This window comes from Eutrema salsugineum, unplaced genomic scaffold (assembly GCF_000478725.1).
Source record: "Eutrema salsugineum unplaced genomic scaffold, Eutsalg1_0 scaffold_16, whole genome shotgun sequence".
In the NCBI taxonomy this organism is placed as follows: domain Eukaryota; kingdom Viridiplantae; phylum Streptophyta; class Magnoliopsida; order Brassicales; family Brassicaceae; genus Eutrema; species Eutrema salsugineum.
Window position 1 is genome coordinate 3,204,971 of NW_006256858.1, and position 18,950 is coordinate 3,223,920.

Here is an 18,950-nt window from a genome sequence, read left to right on the forward strand (position 1 = left end):
ATAAATAAAATGTCTAACAGAAGCTTTTTGGAAAAGAATCTAAAAATAAAATTGTGTAAGTTTTGCCACTTAAACTCACAGACAATATCATACTAATAAAGAATTGGACATTTACTTGGAAGCCCAACATAGCATCTTTTTATGCCAGTTTTTTTTTATTCCAATCACATATTCAAATGCAGTTTGTATAGATCATATGTATTGTAGATTCGTAAATGTTAGAGAATGATCTAATGACCTCGCAAGCTAATATGGGATTAAAGCTCGTTAAACAAAAAAAAAAAACTAATATTGGAGCCATGCACTAAATCAGTGATTTAGATAAAATCTTTAAGAAGATAGAGATAGAAGAATCAAGAGGTGTATAGGAAGATGAGAACCTATTCACAGCGATACGTAGCATCTCTTCTAGCCAACGGATAGTGTTTTGATTCCAATCACATATTCACATGCAATTTGTGGAGATGAAGAGATAAATAATTGAAAAATGTATTGTAGATCGATTCGTACATGTTAGAGAATGATATAATTATGTCGCATGCTAAGATTCGTAAATCAGTGGTTTCAAACGTGATTTGATTTGACCCGCGTACTGTATGGATTGGTAGTAGTTGTTCATTGTTTCATAACTCGGATTCAAATCCGTTATCTACTGTTGCGAATAGTATAAGATTGAAAAAAAAACCGATTTGACTCGTCTAGTCAGATCGATGCAAAAACTTGACTTGGCTTTAGTTTCCGATGTATTGATTCTATTCATCAATATCATGCATCGCATTCGCATCTTTTGTATAATTGGCTTTTTCCGATTATTTGTCAACTGATTGGCTTTAAGATATATGTGGCCTGGTGTGTTGGATTTAAGATATCTGTGGCCTGGTGTGTTTGAAAAAAGATTTAAAGTCGACCACATGTTGAAGATTTAAGTGTTACAAATATTTTAGTGAACCATTACAACTCTTGAGAATATGGTTATTCTCCAAACATTGTAACTCTTGAGAATATGGTTATTCTCCAAACATTGCAACTCTTGAGAATATGGTTATTTTCTAAACATTGAAACTCTTGAGAATATGGTTATTCTCCAAACATTGCAACTCTTAAGTTTTATGGTTATTTTGAACCATTGCAACTATTCATTGTACCCCTGAAAACTCTATAAAAGGTAGAGAAATCTTTGGAGAGAAGATATAAGAAAAAGTTTCTGCAAACTACCACCATAAAACAACATAATAACAAAGCAGAGAAAAACTCTTTGTGTATCTCTTGTATCTTAGCCTAGAACAAGAGGGAAACTTTGATTGTCTTATCTTACAATGGATTTTGTGTAACCCAAGGCTTTGGTAAGGGTCGAAATACTCTTTAAGGAAAGTGCTTCGTACACGATTCAATCATTATCCAAGTTTACAATTTATCAAGTTCAGGGTTCAATCCACAACATTATTAGTATTTACTTGTGAACTATGGCTGGTGTATCTGTGCGAGAGATGACGTCGAAGTTTGGAAAGTTGGAAAAGTTTGAAGGAATAGATTTCAGAAAATGGCAAAAGAAGATGCACTTTCTCCTCACAACGCTTAATGTAGCGTATGTTCTAAGCATGCCAATGCCTACTGTACCAGAAGATGCAGAGAACGAGTCTTTGGAGGAGACAATGAAACAACTTAAATGGGAAAACGATGATTACATATGCCGTGACCATATTCTCAACGGTATGTCGGATCCACTCTTTGATGTATATCAGAATGTCGAGTCCGCAAAGAGTTGTGGGATGCATTAGAATCAAAGTACATGGCCGAGGATGCTTCTAGTAAGAAGTCCCTCGTAAGTAATTTTAATAATTACAAGATGTCTGATTCTAGGCCGGTTATGGAGCAGTATAATGAACTACTCCGTATCCTAGGGCAATTCACCCAACACAACATGAAGATGGATGAATCCATCTCGGTGTCGAGTATTATCGACAAGTTACCACCTTCATGGAAAGATTTCAAACACATGTTGAAACACAAAAAGGAAGAGTTGTCTCTTGTACAACTTGGTAGCCACTTGCGTATAGAGGAATCTCTAAGGGCGCAAGAGGGAGGAAAACCTAATAAAGAGGTTGGTACTTCTTCCATTAATATGATGGAAGAAAGTGGGAATTCTAAGAAAAATAAGGGGAAGAAACGCTCCTTTAATAACAACACTTACGGTGGATCTAACAAAAGGCTTAAGAGCGTTGTTGGATTTGTAACAAGCCGGGTCATTTCAAACGTGACTGTCGGGCAGCAAAGAATAAGAATAAAATGGTACAAAACCATTAGGGGCAAGTGTCTAAGGACTAAGACTCATCTTCTCATCAAAGATGATGAAGTGTCATGGTAGATTGACTCGGGTGCAACAACATATGTTTGCAAAGATCGTGGCTGGTTCAAGTCATATGAATCGGTTCAAGATGGGTCCGTACTTCATATGGGCAACGAGTCAACCGCTCATATCCTAGGCCGTGGAAAAGTGGTGTTAGAATTTAGTTCTGGGATAACTCTTGATCTTAAAGATGTACTTCATGTAACCATAATTAGGAAAAACTTAGTCTCTGGTAGTGTTTTAAATAAGTGTGGATACAAACAAGTAGATGAATCTGATAAGTATATTTTATCGAAGTGTGGTGTATTTGTTGGATTTGGATATTTCTGTAATGGCATGTTTATGCTTAATATTAATAAAGTTATCAATTCTATTTATATGGCATATTCTAGCAAAGTAGATACTTATCTATGGCATGCAAGATTATGTCATGTACATTATAAGCGTACGATCGAAATGTCTAAAGAAGGATTGATTCCTACTTTTGACATGAATATAGAGAAGTGTAGTACTTGCATGTTGACAAAGATAGTTAGACAACCATTTAAGAGTATAGAAAGAAATTCTGTGGTGCTTGGACTTATACATAGTGATCTATGTGATTTGCATGCTACACCATCTTTAGGAAACAAGAAGTATTTCATCACATTCATTGATGATCATACTCGGTTTTGTTATGTATATTTATTGCATGCTAAAGATGAGGCCCTAGATAAATTTAAGGTTTATAAAACTGAGGTTGAATTGCAACAAAATGACTTGATTAAGATATTACGCACTGATAGAGGTGGAGAATATTATGATCCTGTGTATTTCCAGTCCGTAGGCATTATACATGAGACTACGGCTCCATATACACCACAGAAAAATGGTGTATCTGAGAGGAAAAACAGAATCCTTTTCCATGTTATCTTACTCGGGATTAAGTGACGGATTTTGGGGTGAGGCCATGTTAACAGCATGGTATTTATTAAATAGGATTCCTAACAAAAGGAATAAGGTTTCCCCATATGAGCTTTGGTACAAAAAGAAACCAAACTTGAACTACCTCCGAGTTTGGGGTTGTAGGGCGGTCGTTAGATTACCCAACCCAAGTTTAAAACTTTAGGGGAAAGATGTATTGATTGCATTTTTGTTGGATATGTTGAGCATTCCAAGGCTTATAGGTTCTATGCCATAGAACCTAATGATTCTATACTGGTTCACATGGTAATTGAATCAAGAGATGCAATATTTGATGAGACTTGGTTTTCATCTATACCTAGACCAAAGGATTTACTTCCTAGTTCAAGTTCTCCTGTGCCAGTTAACGAGTCACCTGTGCTCCGTAAGAGCAAACGAGGAAGAATCGAAAAATCATTTGGTCCTGATTTTTAACTTTATTTAGTTGAAGGGTCTAGAGATGAGATTGGTTTTCAATACTCATATTGTTATCTTGTTGATGAGGACCCTAGGACCTTTGATGAGGCTATGAAGTCTCAAGATGTTGCATTTTGGAAAGAAGCAGTAAATGATGAGATGGATTCCATCATGGGAAATAACACATGGGTCTTAACAGATCTTCCACTCGGTTGCAAGCCTTTGGGCTGCAAGTGGATCTTCAAAAAGAAGATGAAATTCTTTGGAACAATCGATAAGTTTAAAGCTCGATTGGTTATCCAAGGCTTTAAACAAAGGGAAGGTACTGATTATTTTGATACCTATCCAAGGCTTTAAAGCTCGATTGGCTAGGATCTCTTCTATCAGATTATTGATTGCTTTGGCGGCTATTAATAATCTTGTGATTCACCAAATGGATGTCAAGACAGCATTCTTAAATGGTGTATTAGAAGAAGAGGTATATATGAAACAACCTGAAGGGTTTATCATGCCTGGTAATGAGGATAAAGTGTGTAAGTTGAAAAAGTCATTATATGGGCTAAAGCAAGCACCTAAACAGTGGTATCAAAGATTTGATGAGGTTGTCTTGTCAAATGGATTCAAGTTAAATCAGTCGGACAAGTGTTTATATAGCAAATTTGATGAGTCCGGTAATGGAATAATCATTTGCTTATATGTTGATGACATGTTGATCTATGGTACTGAACTTAGACAAGTAGAGCTTACCAAAGCATTTTTGTCATCAAGTTTTGCCATGAAAGACATGGGGGGGGGCGGACGTGATTCTTGGAATTAGAATCAAGCGTGAAAACAAAGGACTATCTTTAACACAATCTCATTACATTAAGAAAGTTCTTAAGAGGTTCAATTGTGAGAATTGTTCTCCAATAAGCACTCCCATGGATGTGAGTGTTAAGCTTATGCCCAACACGGGACAAGCAGTATCACAACTTGAATACTCACAAGTAATTGGCTGCTTAATGTATGCCATTACAAGCACTAGACCGGATATAGCTTATGCGGTAGGAAGATTGAGTAGATATACTAGTAACCCTAGAACTCATCATTGGAAAGCTTTAAGAAGTGTGCTTAAGTATTTGAAAGGAACCATAAACTATGGTTTGACATATGTCGGATTTCCTTCGGTCCTAGAAGGGTATTCAGATGCAAGCTGGATCACCAACATAGAAGATCATTCTTCTACAAGTGGTTGGGTGTTCTTGCTTAGGAGAGGTGCCATCTCATGGGCCTCTAAGAAGCAAACTTGTATTACAAATTCGACTATGGAGTCAGAATTTGTAGCATTATCAGCCGCTGGTAGAGAAGCGGAATGGCTAAGAAACTTAGTCTACGAGATTCCGTTGTGGCCCAAATCGGTATCAGCTATTTCTATCCATTGTGATATATAGTCAGGCTACTTTGGCTAAGGCTTATACCAAGTGTATAATGGTAAGTCGCGACACCTGGGCGTTAGACATAGCGCAGTACGTGAGCTGATCACTCATAGGATAATTACCATTGGATTTGTTCGGTCTCAACAAAATCTAGCGGATCACTTGACAAAAGGATTACCTAGGGACTTGGTGACCAAGTCGGCTAAAGGGATGGGATTAAAGTCCATTTGAAATCTTTAATGATGGGATACCCAATTCCCTTCTAATACAATGTTAGAGGCTGAATTCAATATGGAAAGCCTACATTTAAAGATTGAAGCACTAGTTTATATCATACCAAAGTAAGTGCTTGTACCTGCAAGAAAGGGTTAGGATGAAGATTTCTTCTTAATAGATCTTTTGAAAAATTGCATTTGTAGGTGCAAGATTAAAAGTATCTACCTATATGAGTGTGAGTGTTGCCGCTTCAAGAAGCTAGGACTTGGCTTTGTATACGCTCATGAATGGATAGGGACACATGGCTAATAATAGTGTCAAGTATAAACACTTAGAGTAGTGTGGAAATTCGTGTGTATATTATCTTCATGTGCTCAAAATGAGTTGAAAGGATTCAATCCATAGGATATCCTGATTCTCGGGCATTTGGATGTGTAATATCACTAAAATGAAAATTCAATCGTCACGACATTTTCATTTATGCATGAGTTTGGTATATGTGTTGTTTTATTTAGTGAATCTATGATTACACTTAAATGGGGGAGGAATGTTGGAGATTTAAGTGTTATAAATATTTTAGTGAACCATTACAACTCTTGAAAATATAGTTATTCTCCAAACATTGTAACTCTTGAGAATATGGTTATTCTCCAAACATTGCAACTCTTGAGAATATGGTTATTCTCTAAATATTGCAACTCTTGAGAATATGGTTATTCTCCAAACATTGCAACTCTTGAGTTTTATGGTTATTTTGAACAATTGCAATTGTTGGGATTATGGTTATTTTGAACCATTGCAACTATTCCTTGTACGCCTGGAAACTCTATAAAAGGTAGAGAAATCTGTGGAGAGAAGATATAAGAAAAAGTTTTTGCAAACTACCACCATAAAACAACATAATAACAAAGCACAGAAAAACTCTTTTTGTATCTCTTGTATCTTAGCCTAAAACAAGAGGGAAACTTTGATTGTCTTATCCTACAAGGGATTTCGTGTAATCCAAGGCTTTGATAAGGGTCGAAACACTCTTTAAGGAAAGTGTTTCGTACACGATTCAATCATTATCCAAGTTCACAATTTATCAAGTTCAGGGTTCAATCCACAACACCACATATATATTTAAGCTTAAGAAAAAAAAAGGTTTTAGAACAAGATGTATAGTTTGAGTTTGAAGTCGACCACATATATGCTTGTGTCAGTTGTGTGGATATATTGATTGTATGATCCCTTTTACTAATTTCTTAGTTAAAAAAATTACAATGTCGTTAACTAAATAATTCTATATAATACGGTCAAATATGAATGCCAGTCAAACAATGGGCTAATTACGTATTTATATAAACCGAAATAATCCGCTCAGTGAGGATTTGAACCACATAAACACAATGATTTACGGTCTGACAGACGGTTTGGTCCGGTTTTATTGCTCTAGAGGATTAGGAATATTATTAGATTGGCTTCATGGCTTGCAGCGCTTGCTGTCATCAGTAGCGGGGTCCAATTTTTGTATATAGTTGTCTGTGTGGGTCTACCCTTAAATAGTTAAATGCTTGAGAAATTTGGAGTGGAAGAGCATATTTGGCTCGTTGGTTTTCTTTGCAGGTTTGTTGGATTTCCAAGAAGTTTGAAATTTCAAACCATGCTCTAGAAAATGCTTTATGCCAAAGGTCCTTAAGATATGGACCATATATATATATTTAAACACAAGATTTGTTTTTTACAACAGTTTAAATATTGTAAAGGGTTTAAAGATCTAAACTAGTGGTATCAAATGTATTTATAAACTATTATATCAACGTTGACATGAGCATTTCTTGTTTTTTTTGGACAAAACCTCATTTTATTAATGTATATCAGTGTTTACAACATCAGACAAAAACCGAAGACAATAGTTAAAATCATGCCAATTATAAACTTGATACAGATAATTTTGAAAGATAGTCAGCTACCTTTGCTTCTCATGGTTAGAATGTAATCTTTATTGATTCAAACATTTGTAGCCAAGCTCGTATGGTAGTAAAGTAATTGGCAAGCTTCAGGTTAGTAGAATGTTCATGTAATAGCCTATGAACCAAAATATTATTTCCTTGGAACTCCACTCTTCGATATCCTAATGCCCATGTAGCTTGTAATGCCCATGTAGCTTGTATTGCCCATATGAAGGCTGTACATTTTGCTTCCTAAATATTATTCCTCCCTTGGAAATTACCCATCCGCAATGTTTCACCAAACCGTGGTGATCTCTGATTATCCACCCTAATCCCGATGGTCTCCCATAAGTATGGTGTGAGGCATCATAGTTGTACTTGAACCAATTTGAAGATGGTTTCTTCCATTTTTATTCATGTTGTTTGATTGAGGACTGGTCGCTTGTTGTACTGGTCACATGAACATTTCTTGTTAACTAGTTTACATTTGTATTATTTGCCCATGGGATGAACAAGAGCGAAAAAAGTAATATCCACAATCAATTATAATATATACAACAAACTAGGTGTTTTATTTATTAAATTGATGTATGTTGGAGGATTTTTCTTCATAGATATTACAGGTCTATTATTATCAGAAAATTATTCAAAAGCAAATGCTTTTAAAATCTGATAAATAACATGTAGTGATAAATTGTGTACCAAATTTAGAAATGGACTGTTTTACATTTTAAATACTACCTAGTAAGAAACTCAAATATTACATTTTTCCAACTTTTTTATTAATTTACTAGTGAATTTTTCCACATCTTGCGTGGGCAGATATAATTTTTTTTATTTGGTTGTTTGAAAATTTAATAGTAGTTTGAAATCATTTATTTTTTATTTTCTATTGTTGAGTATATTTATTTGTTAGATTTCTTTACATTTTAATGTTTGAAGACATGACCGTAAAAACAGTGTAAAAGAGAGTTGATAAAAACATATTAATATTTAAATAAAGTAGTTTAAATAGTTTTGAGATTTTTTAATCACTGTTCTATATATTTTAGATGTAGTTTTTTTAAGTATCGTACAAACTTATTCGAAGAAGAAAGAATGAGTTAAACAATTTAGAATGGTGTAAGAGAATTAGAGAGACTTGGTACATATTTATACTAAAATATTCAAAATTAAAAACCTTAATCTAGACATCACATATACCATCATTATATTAGACATTTCATTTATTGTTTTTACATTTTTGTTAGAATTTTTTTTTTAATTTCGGTGTTTTTAAATTTTAGAAACGGTTTGATTTGACAGCAAAATTTAGCATTAAACCATAACAATTTAGAGTTATTTGTTTTAAGTTATTTTTTTAACACATCATCACATAAAAACCAATCAAAAAATGATACGTAATTGTAAAATGAGGCTAAACGGTTTTTTTGCAGCCAAAAACTCATTCTGGAACTGACACGATAACGAGTGGTCTAAAATAAAATATTCTCAAGTAATATATTGAGAGCGTTTTATTTATTTTAAAACGACATCTCCTTAAATAAATGTATGTCTATAGCCTATCTTATGAGTCAATAATAATATATATTGACGCATAACGACATGCATGCGATGACAAATTAAAAAAAAACGACATGCATGCATGTTCTTGGTTTTTTGTTATTTTGTGTTTGCGTTAATTATAACTATAATTAGATGAACTTATCACCTAAACACAAACAAGAAAAATAAATTATTTAATTTGGGTCTACTTCGATCTTTTACATTGACCAACGTAAAATTTATACATATATATATATACATATATATATGTATATATGTGATGACTATTCTCATTAATAAAAGGAATCAAACCAAAATAAAATTTATTATTAAAAACGTAATTATACAATAAAGATACAATATGATTAAATGGATGATGGTCTCGTCTAGGATTTGAATCACACAAACTCCATGCATGCATGTGAATGTGATCATGTTACCGAAGACATCCACTTAAGTTCACACAACTTAAAAACCGAGAAATTAGCTAGAAACCACTAGTACACGGAAAAAAGGAAAAGACATTAATCACAGATGATACATGTGGCCGAAGAAAGCCAATTATTTTCCACACAACATCAAGCAGAGAAGCACTTGTTCAGTCATCAAGTTTCAAACGGATATGTTGTCGAGGAACAATGAAACCACATAATCTTTCATCAACTCAGGATATGTGAACATGTCAGTTTTCTTGTAGAAAACCTCGATGACCCTCGAGAGGTTGAGGAATCGCATGAGTACAGGAAAAGGAAGATGGTGAGGCCTCACCACCAGTTCTTGATTCAGAGTCTTCCATAAATCCAATGCCATGACCTTGATCTCTTCCTTGGCTTTCTCCCATGAAACACCATACTGCTTCATATAACAATCAATAGCTGTCCCAATTAACATGCTTTCTTTTATGCTCAAACTGCATTAGTTATACATATTAGTTGGAAAAAAATAACTATTTATAATCCTATCTTGGTTTCATTCATCTGTTTAAGTTAAAATTTACCTCGCTGCTCCCAATGTCATCACAAAAACGGCCTATCAACGAAGATGTCACTAGAAGTGGTGGGAAAGTGTTTAACCATTCAAGCATACCAATCGTGCCTTCATCCACCGTTCCTAGTAAGGACATTGTTAACAATGCCAAATAACCTGCCGAATAAACTCCATTTTCTCTATACTCGTCAACAGGGGGCGGAGCCAGAAATTTTTTTAACCGGGGTCGAAGAAGACATCCAACATAAAATTAGGAGGGTCAATCAAATAATTTTTAACAAATTCTTTCAGAAATAACAATGCATTATAAGCTTAAATTTTAATTTTGAAAATTTGACATAGATCAATTAACCACCCCAGTCTCCAAGTACCTCCACCACTGCTCGTCAAATGTGGCCACATAACCTTCGTTCAACCATTTTGGCTCTTGAAGATAGGCTTTAGCTAATACCATCATCTGATCATTAACATTCATTCAAAGCAATTTCTTTTTAGACTCAACATACATGAACAAAGGCTTACTTAACCGCTACTAGCATCTGTAATGAAGACCAAGATATATATATATATATATATATATATATATATAGATTCAACATACATGAACAAACACTTACTCGATACTGCTTATATATATAGAATATATATATATACTTACTCGATTCAACGCCCTCTCTAGGCATGTGGGCCCAACGTCCTTTCTTTAGGCCCGTTAGCCCAGTTAGCCCAACGTCTTCTTTAGACCCGTTAGCCCACCATTGTCCGACGGTCGGGAGTCGTTAGTCTGGAAAGCTTGTAAGACTTATCTTAGTCCTTACAATCACCACATGATTTTTCCTCGTGCTTTGTCCTCACTCGCACGGTACCGCAGAGTACTTCCCGGTAGATCACCCATCCTGAGATTACTCCAGCATCAGCACGCTTAACTCTGGAGTTCTCTCAACACACTTGACCGGAAAAGATAAATGCATTTTGTTGATATAGGTAGTCAAATCAATTCTTATAAACCTTTCCATATATACCAGAAATCGGGATGTTACAAATATTGTTTTGATCGGAGATTCTTTTTGAAATGATGCTTAATTATGACCCTTGGTCATACAGTTAACAAAGAGAGCGTTTTAGAAACAAACAATAGCATGAGAACCTATTCACAGCAACACGTAGCATCTCTTCTTGCCAACGGATAGTGTTTTGATTTCAATCACATATTCGCATTTAGTGGAGATGAAGAGATAATAATAATTAAGAAATGTATTGTAAATTCGTAAATGTTAGAGAATGCTATAATTATGTAGCTAAGATTCGTAAATCAATGGTTTTAAACCTGATTTGATTTGACCCGCTTACTGCATGGATTTGTAGTTGTTGTTCATTATTTCATTAATCTGATACAAATCGGTAAGTACTGTACTTGCGAATAGTATAAGATTAAAAAAAAAAACGATTTGACTCGTCTAGTCAGTTCGATGCAAGAATCTTACTTGGTAATTATATTTGTGATGTATTGATCGCAAGTTGTTCATCAATATTATGCATCACATCACATTAAATAATGTTTCGAATTTGTTGAACTGGGTTTTGATACTGGCCAGAATCATCGGTTGATCTTACCATTTTTTTCCGGCTAATTCAAGTTCTGGTTTAAGCCCTACCAAGACTCAATTTATTAAACGATTCACGGTCTGATAGCCGGTTCTGTCCGGTTTTATTGGTCGAGGGGTTTAGGAATATTAGATGGGCTTGGTGTTGTGAGTAGCGTGGTCTAGTTGTTGTATAAAATTGTCTGTGTGGGTCTTAACTGCTTGAGAAATCTGTACCGGAAGAGCATATTTGGCTCGTAGGTTTTCTTTGCAGGTTTGTTGGATTTCCAAGAAGTTTTGTAAGTTTCAACCCATGCTCTAGAAAGTGCTTTCTGCCAAAGTCCCCTTAAACCAGACCTCTGGACCATTTATTTATCTTTGGTTCGTCCGATTATTCAATTTCTTTGGCTCCGATCCATATATGACAAACAATATGAAAGTTTCCAGCGTAATTAACAATGTATCAAAGTGTCAAAACTCAAAATATCCTAAAATGCAATGCAAGAGAATTATTACTTGTGGTGAAATTTTTTTTTTTAAAAAAAAACGGTTTTTCTTCTACCTTTAAGTATTTATCATTGTACTTTTAAATTACGGCGATTAATTCGCCTACAAGACCACAAATATGTTACAAAAATCTCAAATACTACATAATCATTTCTCTTTAACAAAATTAATATTGCAGAAACAGAACTTTGACACTCTTAGTCTTAGGTTAAAAAGAAAGTTACCTATTTTCTTGCATGACAAGAAAGTAGAAAGAGCCCTAGCCCTCAAGTCCTAAATAGTCTGCGTTACAACTGCGTCGCTTGAAATTTTTTATTGATTATTATTCTTAATAATTAATTTCAGTGACAAAGAAGGTAACTAAAATAATATTTTGAGGTCGATATAGGACAGCATTTTTATTTTAAATTAAAAATCTTGGTAGATTAGTTTGGTTATTTATGATAATTTGTAGGTTATTGTAATAAATCTCCCAAGAATTAAACACAAATACTAAAAACTATTGCACCAAAAACGATAAGCCAAAAGCCAATTACAAACTACTGCCATACGAAACATGAATATCAACTGTTGACAATAGCATGGATTTTAACCACATGAGGTGTTGTACAAAATTCTTGCAACACTGATTATGTTTCCTCCACTAATTAATTCATCAGGACACAGATACAAAGCTACAAAAGCTTATACTCTAGAGACTGAATCTTCGAAGTCATGTTTGCTAAGGGAATTTTAAGAAGCACCAAGGCGATATGACCAAGTCTGTTCCGAACCAATTTGTAAGGACGTTCATTTAAAAAAAAAAAAAAACAAACAAACAAAAACAAAACAAAAAAGTGTTATGACGCTTTAGCAGGCAACATTATCGAATTGGTGCGCCTGGTCGTGGGAGAAAGGAGGCGCAGTTCACATGATCCAGCCCTAGGCTGAAAGGTGGCGGTGCCTTGGCGAAGAAGTATAATGAAGGTAAGGGGTGATTAGGGCACCCAAATCTTTTTCTTATGACTCTGCTGTTTTCCAAATAAAAACATATCAATTGTTTCGTGTTTTTATGAAATGCAAACCGTGAACGCAAATAGAATCACAAATGAAAAGGAAGAAATAAATATGCAAAGTCTTAAACTAGAAAAAAAAAAAAAGCATTTGTGTTGATTTTGATCTTGAATAATCTTATTTTTTTTCTTGTTTCTGTTTTTACGAATTCATTAATTTCATTGAAACACAAACACGGATAATTAAGGTGTATATTAATAAGAAAATAACATAAGAAATTTACATGAGTTGATATTCAGCTACCCAAAACTAATATTAAGCTTTTTGTTGCTAATATAGAAGATGCGTCACGTCAGCCACCTCGTCTTTTCTATGAATGGTTTTAAGAGCATGTCTATTGGGGGGTTGGAGAAAGAGTTCATCAGGACAACCCTGAAGACTTCAGGTTCATCCAAGTTCGTCCAGGTGGCAAGATGTCATTGGACGAAGGTTTTTTTTTAATTTTTGAATTAAAAAAAAAAATTTAATATCTGATGAACCTTTTTAAGAGGGATTCACCAATGGACATGCTCTAAGATTTGTGGTGGTACATGTTTGGACAGTTCTAGTAAATTAACAAAGACAAATTGCTTTCAAAATCAACCTGCAATATCTAATCAAGCTATTGATAATGAATATGTTAATCAAATCAATACGTCATCCAAAACCCTAAAAAATTTCCGATAGCCAGATTCTAACTTCTAAGGCCTACCATGCCAGAAATATGTGGTCTTATATATAAACACGAATAGTGATAATTCTTTTATTAGTTGATAACTAATCAAGACTTTAATATACAACAAATTAAAGCTGATAAACAAAAGACATGCTATTTTAATGATTTGTAGTAAGTAATAGTTATCTATATGATTTAGCAAATCTTATATATAAAAGATGGCCAACTCTCTCCATATGAGTGACACCTTAGCATTTTAGAGTTAATATGGAGATGACATATGTCAATTTTTAATTTGAAGTTATAATTTTTAAATAAAATTAATTAATAAATTTTAATATTAAGTCCTTAACCACTCAAAAAAAATGAAAAGTTTTTTTATTAATTGATTCTTAATTAAGGTTTATGTAAATATTAAACAAGAATTTATGTTATAATTAATTAAAAATATTGATGATTTTTTGTATTAAAACTTTTGATTTGTTAATAATATATAAAAAAATTTATTAATTGACTAGACTTGTATCCGCGCATATGCGCAGTTTTTATTTCACATAATATTTTTAAAAATATGTTTGTGTTAATATATATATATACTTATAAAAATATGGTAATTTGTTTGATTGTTTAGTATTAGGTTTTTTAAAAATAAAATCTTTGTAAAACAAATAACCTTTTTTTAAAGATTGGAAGTAGGGTAAGACGGAAAATTATTCTTCTATTCTAGAAATCATAAAAATGATATGAGTAAAAAAAACGTAGATAGAAGCCATATTTTTTTAGTTGAATTGCTTGAAAACATATAATTACTTCTGATTTTTAATGTTCTCATATTTATGACATACACAATTGCCATGATTCTGCAAGAATCACCCCATACTTCATGTTTCACAATAAAATGCAGCTATAATAATATAATATTTGACCCATAAAAACCGTCAAATCTTTAAATATAGAGAACATTACATCTTTACTTTCTTTCATACAACAAACTTCGAAAAATGTGTTCATGATGAGGATAAGTCGGAAGAAAAATTATCAAATTAGTAAAAAAATATTAAAAGTTTTTAGACAAATACGAAAAGATTAGAAATGTTGTTTATTTATTTATTTTAAGAATGTGAAAAGACTTAATTTTAATGTAACTTATAGTTATGAACATAAATACATATGAAATAAATATTAAATAGAAAAGTTAAGTTAGAAGTAGTGGTATTAATTAGTTTTTAATTTTTTATTTTAAAATTTATGATTTATTAGTTGGATGAAAAGACAAATGTCCTCCACTCAGATGCTGATGTGGCAGCAGGATGGAGAGAGTTCACCTAAAATCATATATATGACTAGGAGAGAACCCGCGCATATATGCGCAGATCTTGTTTTAATTTATATTTTAAATAATATATTTTTATAATTTGTATTGAACTTTATGTTTATAATCAATGTTTGTGTTTAAAATATTATATTTTCTTCGTTTTTTTTTATGATATATTATTTGTAATTTCTTTTACACCTAATTGTGCTAAATAGTATAATTTTTCTTACAAAATAATAAGGGATTAAAAAATTATTATTTTAATTTTTGTATAAAAACGTAATCGTTCACTTAAAAATATACGTTGAATATCAGAGATAAATATTTATTTGTTATTCGATTCTTATATTTTTTTTATTCTTGTAAATCTTACTAATATAATATTTGTTAACTTTCTTAATTTTATATTTTGAATTTTTTGGTTATATATGTTATTGATTCCAACATTTTTTAATTTAAAAAAGCAAGTATGATATTTTTATGTAGACGCCCTTTTTTTTTACTATTATTTTTAATAAATTTTAATCATTTATTTATAATAACTTTTTAATCATTTATTTAATATTCTTTGTGTTTTATAATTTTATTAGTTAGAGTTTTATAAAATATTATTTTAAACTTTAAACTTATTAAGTTTTATTATTTTTTTACTTGCATAAAAATTTCAATTATATTTTTAATTTGAAAATAAAGTTTAAATCACTTAAAAAAAAAATAGAATGGTGCATTAAAAAGTTTTGTATTATATAATATTTATAAATTTTGTATATTGAAAATTAATTTGAATTCATTGTAATATATATATATATATATTAATGTTTATTTATATGTTCTTTAATGTATTTGCTTTAAATTTAATTAATTATTAATTTATTAATATTTTAAATTGACAGATGTCACTCTCTCCATTGCTGATGTGTCACTCAGCTGGAGAGAGTTGATTGTCTTTTATATATAAGATTCTTAAATAATATTTATGTAAATATTGAACAAGAATTTATGTTATAATTAATTAAAAATATTGATGGTTTTTTGGTATAAAATTTTAAAATTTTTTAATGATATTGCATTTAAAATTGATTGATTTATAATAATATATCAATTGATGATTATGTTTTTTTTAGAGAAATAAAAAATATATAAATTTGAAATAGTTGAAGAAAAAAACCCGCATGGTATGTGCGGATATCTTATATATAAAAGATTGCCAACTATCTCTATATGAGTGTCACCTCAGCATTTTAGAGTTAATATGGAGATGACATGTATCCATTTTTAAATAAAATTAATTAATAAATTTTAATATTAAGTTCTTAACCACTCAAAGAAAATGAAATTTTTTTATTAATTGATTCTTAATTAACATTTATGTAAATATTAAACAAATTTTATGTTATAATTAATTAAAAATATTGATGATTTTTTGTATAAAAACTTTTGATTTGTTAATAATATGAAAAGTTTTTTTATTAATTGATTCTTGAATAACATTTATGTAAATATTGAACAAGAATTTATGTTATAATTAATTAAAAATATTGATGGTTTTTTGGTATAAAATTTTAAATTTTTTAATGATATTGCATTTAATTTGATTTATAATAATATATCAATTGATGATTATGTTTTTTTAGAAAAATAAAAAATATATAAATTTGAAGTAGTTGAAGAAAAAAACCCGCACGTTATGTGCAGGTATTCACCTAGTAAATATAAAACTAGATGCACGCAGATATAATAAAGTAAATGACAATTTTTAACTAACAAAGAGGTAACGGTAAAACATTATAATAAAAATGTATTAAGTTATTAAAAAAATAACATATATTCAATTAATATTCTTTTAAATTGTTCATAAAACAATGTAATATTCTGAATAGTAATATAGAGCCCGTCATAATATGTACACAGCATACTAGTTGTGACATCCCGACCCACCCTCCTTTTAGGGACCGGACGCGGACCAGCGATATCAATCCTAACTCCTCCCAACCGCTTTTCCTAGTTAGCCCAACGCCTTCTTTAGGCACGTGGGTCCAACGTCCTCTCTCTATGCCCGTTGGCCCAATGTCTTCTTTAGGCCCGTTGGCCCACCACTGTCCGACAGTCGGGAGTCGTTAGTCCGGAAGGCTCGTAAGACTTGTCTACTGTCCTGCAATCACCATATGATATTTCCCCGTGCTTTGTCCTCACTCGCACGGTACCGCAGAGAACTTCCCGGTAGGTCACCCATCCTGAGACTACTCCACCATTGTCCGACGGCCGAGAGTCATTAGTCCGGAAGGCTCGTAAGACTTGTCTACTGTCCCTGCAATCACCACATGATCTTTTTCCGTGCTTTGTCTTCACTCGCACGGTATCGCAGAGAACTTCCTGGTAGGTCACTCATCCTGAGACTACTCCAACATCAACACGCTTAACTTTGGAGTTCTCTTAGCACACTTGACCAAAAAAGATAAGTGCACTTTGTTGACATAGGTAGCCAAATCAATTCTTATAAGTCTTTCCATATACCGGAAATCGAGATGTTACACTAGTAATCGTGTTGATTGATCCGATGCTGTAACATCGTCTTTTTGCAAGGCCTGTCCTGAACCCAAGTTAGCCAAACCTAATGCTTACAAATTTTATTTTTATAATTAAAAATGACCTTTAAATTTCACAATACATATTAATCTAGTCGCAATATTACGAAAAAACTCATACTAAAGATCATAAGTTAAAAACTTCATGGTAAACTGACCGAATTTTGCTTTTAACTTGTGACCTTTTAAAATTCAAAGCCCCGGTTCTATCTGCAAATAATGATATTCAAACGTTATTGATTAACATCAACAGTATAATTAGGGATATTAAAATATACTACATACGTATATTATAATTTTGATATTTAAAAGTGGTTATATGTGTATATTCTAAGTCTAATTAACATACCCCCAAGTAAATCGCAACTAACGACCTCAGCTTGAGTCAATATTATAATATCAGCTGAACTCTAAACGTAGCATCCCTTCTTTCTTGCCGTTTTGATTCCAATCACATGCATTCTGTGGAGATGAGGAGATAGTAATTAAGAAATGTAATGTAGATTCGTTAATGTTAGAGAATGATATATATGATGATGTCACAAGCTAATATTGGAGCCATGCACTAAATCAGCGGTTTCAAACGTGATTTGATTTGACCGGCGTACTGTATGGATTTGTAGTAGTTGTTCATTGTTTCATACCTCGGATTCAAATCCGTTAACTACTGTACTTATGCGAATAGTATAAGATAAAAAAAAAAAAAAAAAAACCGATATGACTCGTCTAGTCAGATCGATGCAACAATCTGGCTTGGATTTAAATTGTGGTGTTTTGATTTCATTCATCAAATATCATGCATCACATCTTTGTGTAATTGGCTTTTCCGATTGTTTGTCAACCTGTGATTGGCTTCAAGATTTGTGTTACCTGATGTGTTTAAGAAACGATTTAAGAAAAAGAAAAAAAAAGTTTTGTACCAAAATATATAGTTTGGATTTGAAATCGACGACATATATGCTTGCGTTCAGCTGTATGGATATCTTGATTTGCATGATCCCTTCTGAGTTTTTATTATTTTCTTTATCAAACTGTTAATTATAGTATATAACTGTTAAGGAACAAAGAAACTACGTGATACCGAAGGTGTGGTGGCTTAGTGGTCACAGGGGATCGGAGTGATTTTTTGTGTTCCAACTTCAATCATTTCTGGGAGGAGAATTACTCTTTTAAAACAAAATAATATCTAAAGGTTTTCAAATTCTCGAAAAAACTATGGATGAACCAAACTATGATTTTGTCATGTTTTACGTAAAAGGAAAAGAAAAAGAAACCATACGTGATGTATTGATGTTTCATCAACTGAAGAGGATGTTTGAAAATGATAAAAACCCTCGATACGAGGCAATGTTTTGAAAATCGGACCGAACTCTAAGTCGGCATGATTACTCGATGGCTGGTCAGACCGGTTCAACCAGTCAGACTGTGTTTTCCATTTTGTTCAACGAAACA

The 18,950-nt window shown here is 32.3% G+C and overlaps 1 pseudogene; it reads right to left on the reverse strand.

The window, feature by feature from the left end:
* Window positions 1–9,425: 9,425 nt before the first annotated feature.
* On the reverse strand, window positions 9,426–10,275 carry LOC18021369 (annotated as a pseudogene).
* Window positions 10,276–18,950: the final 8,675 nt, after the last annotated feature.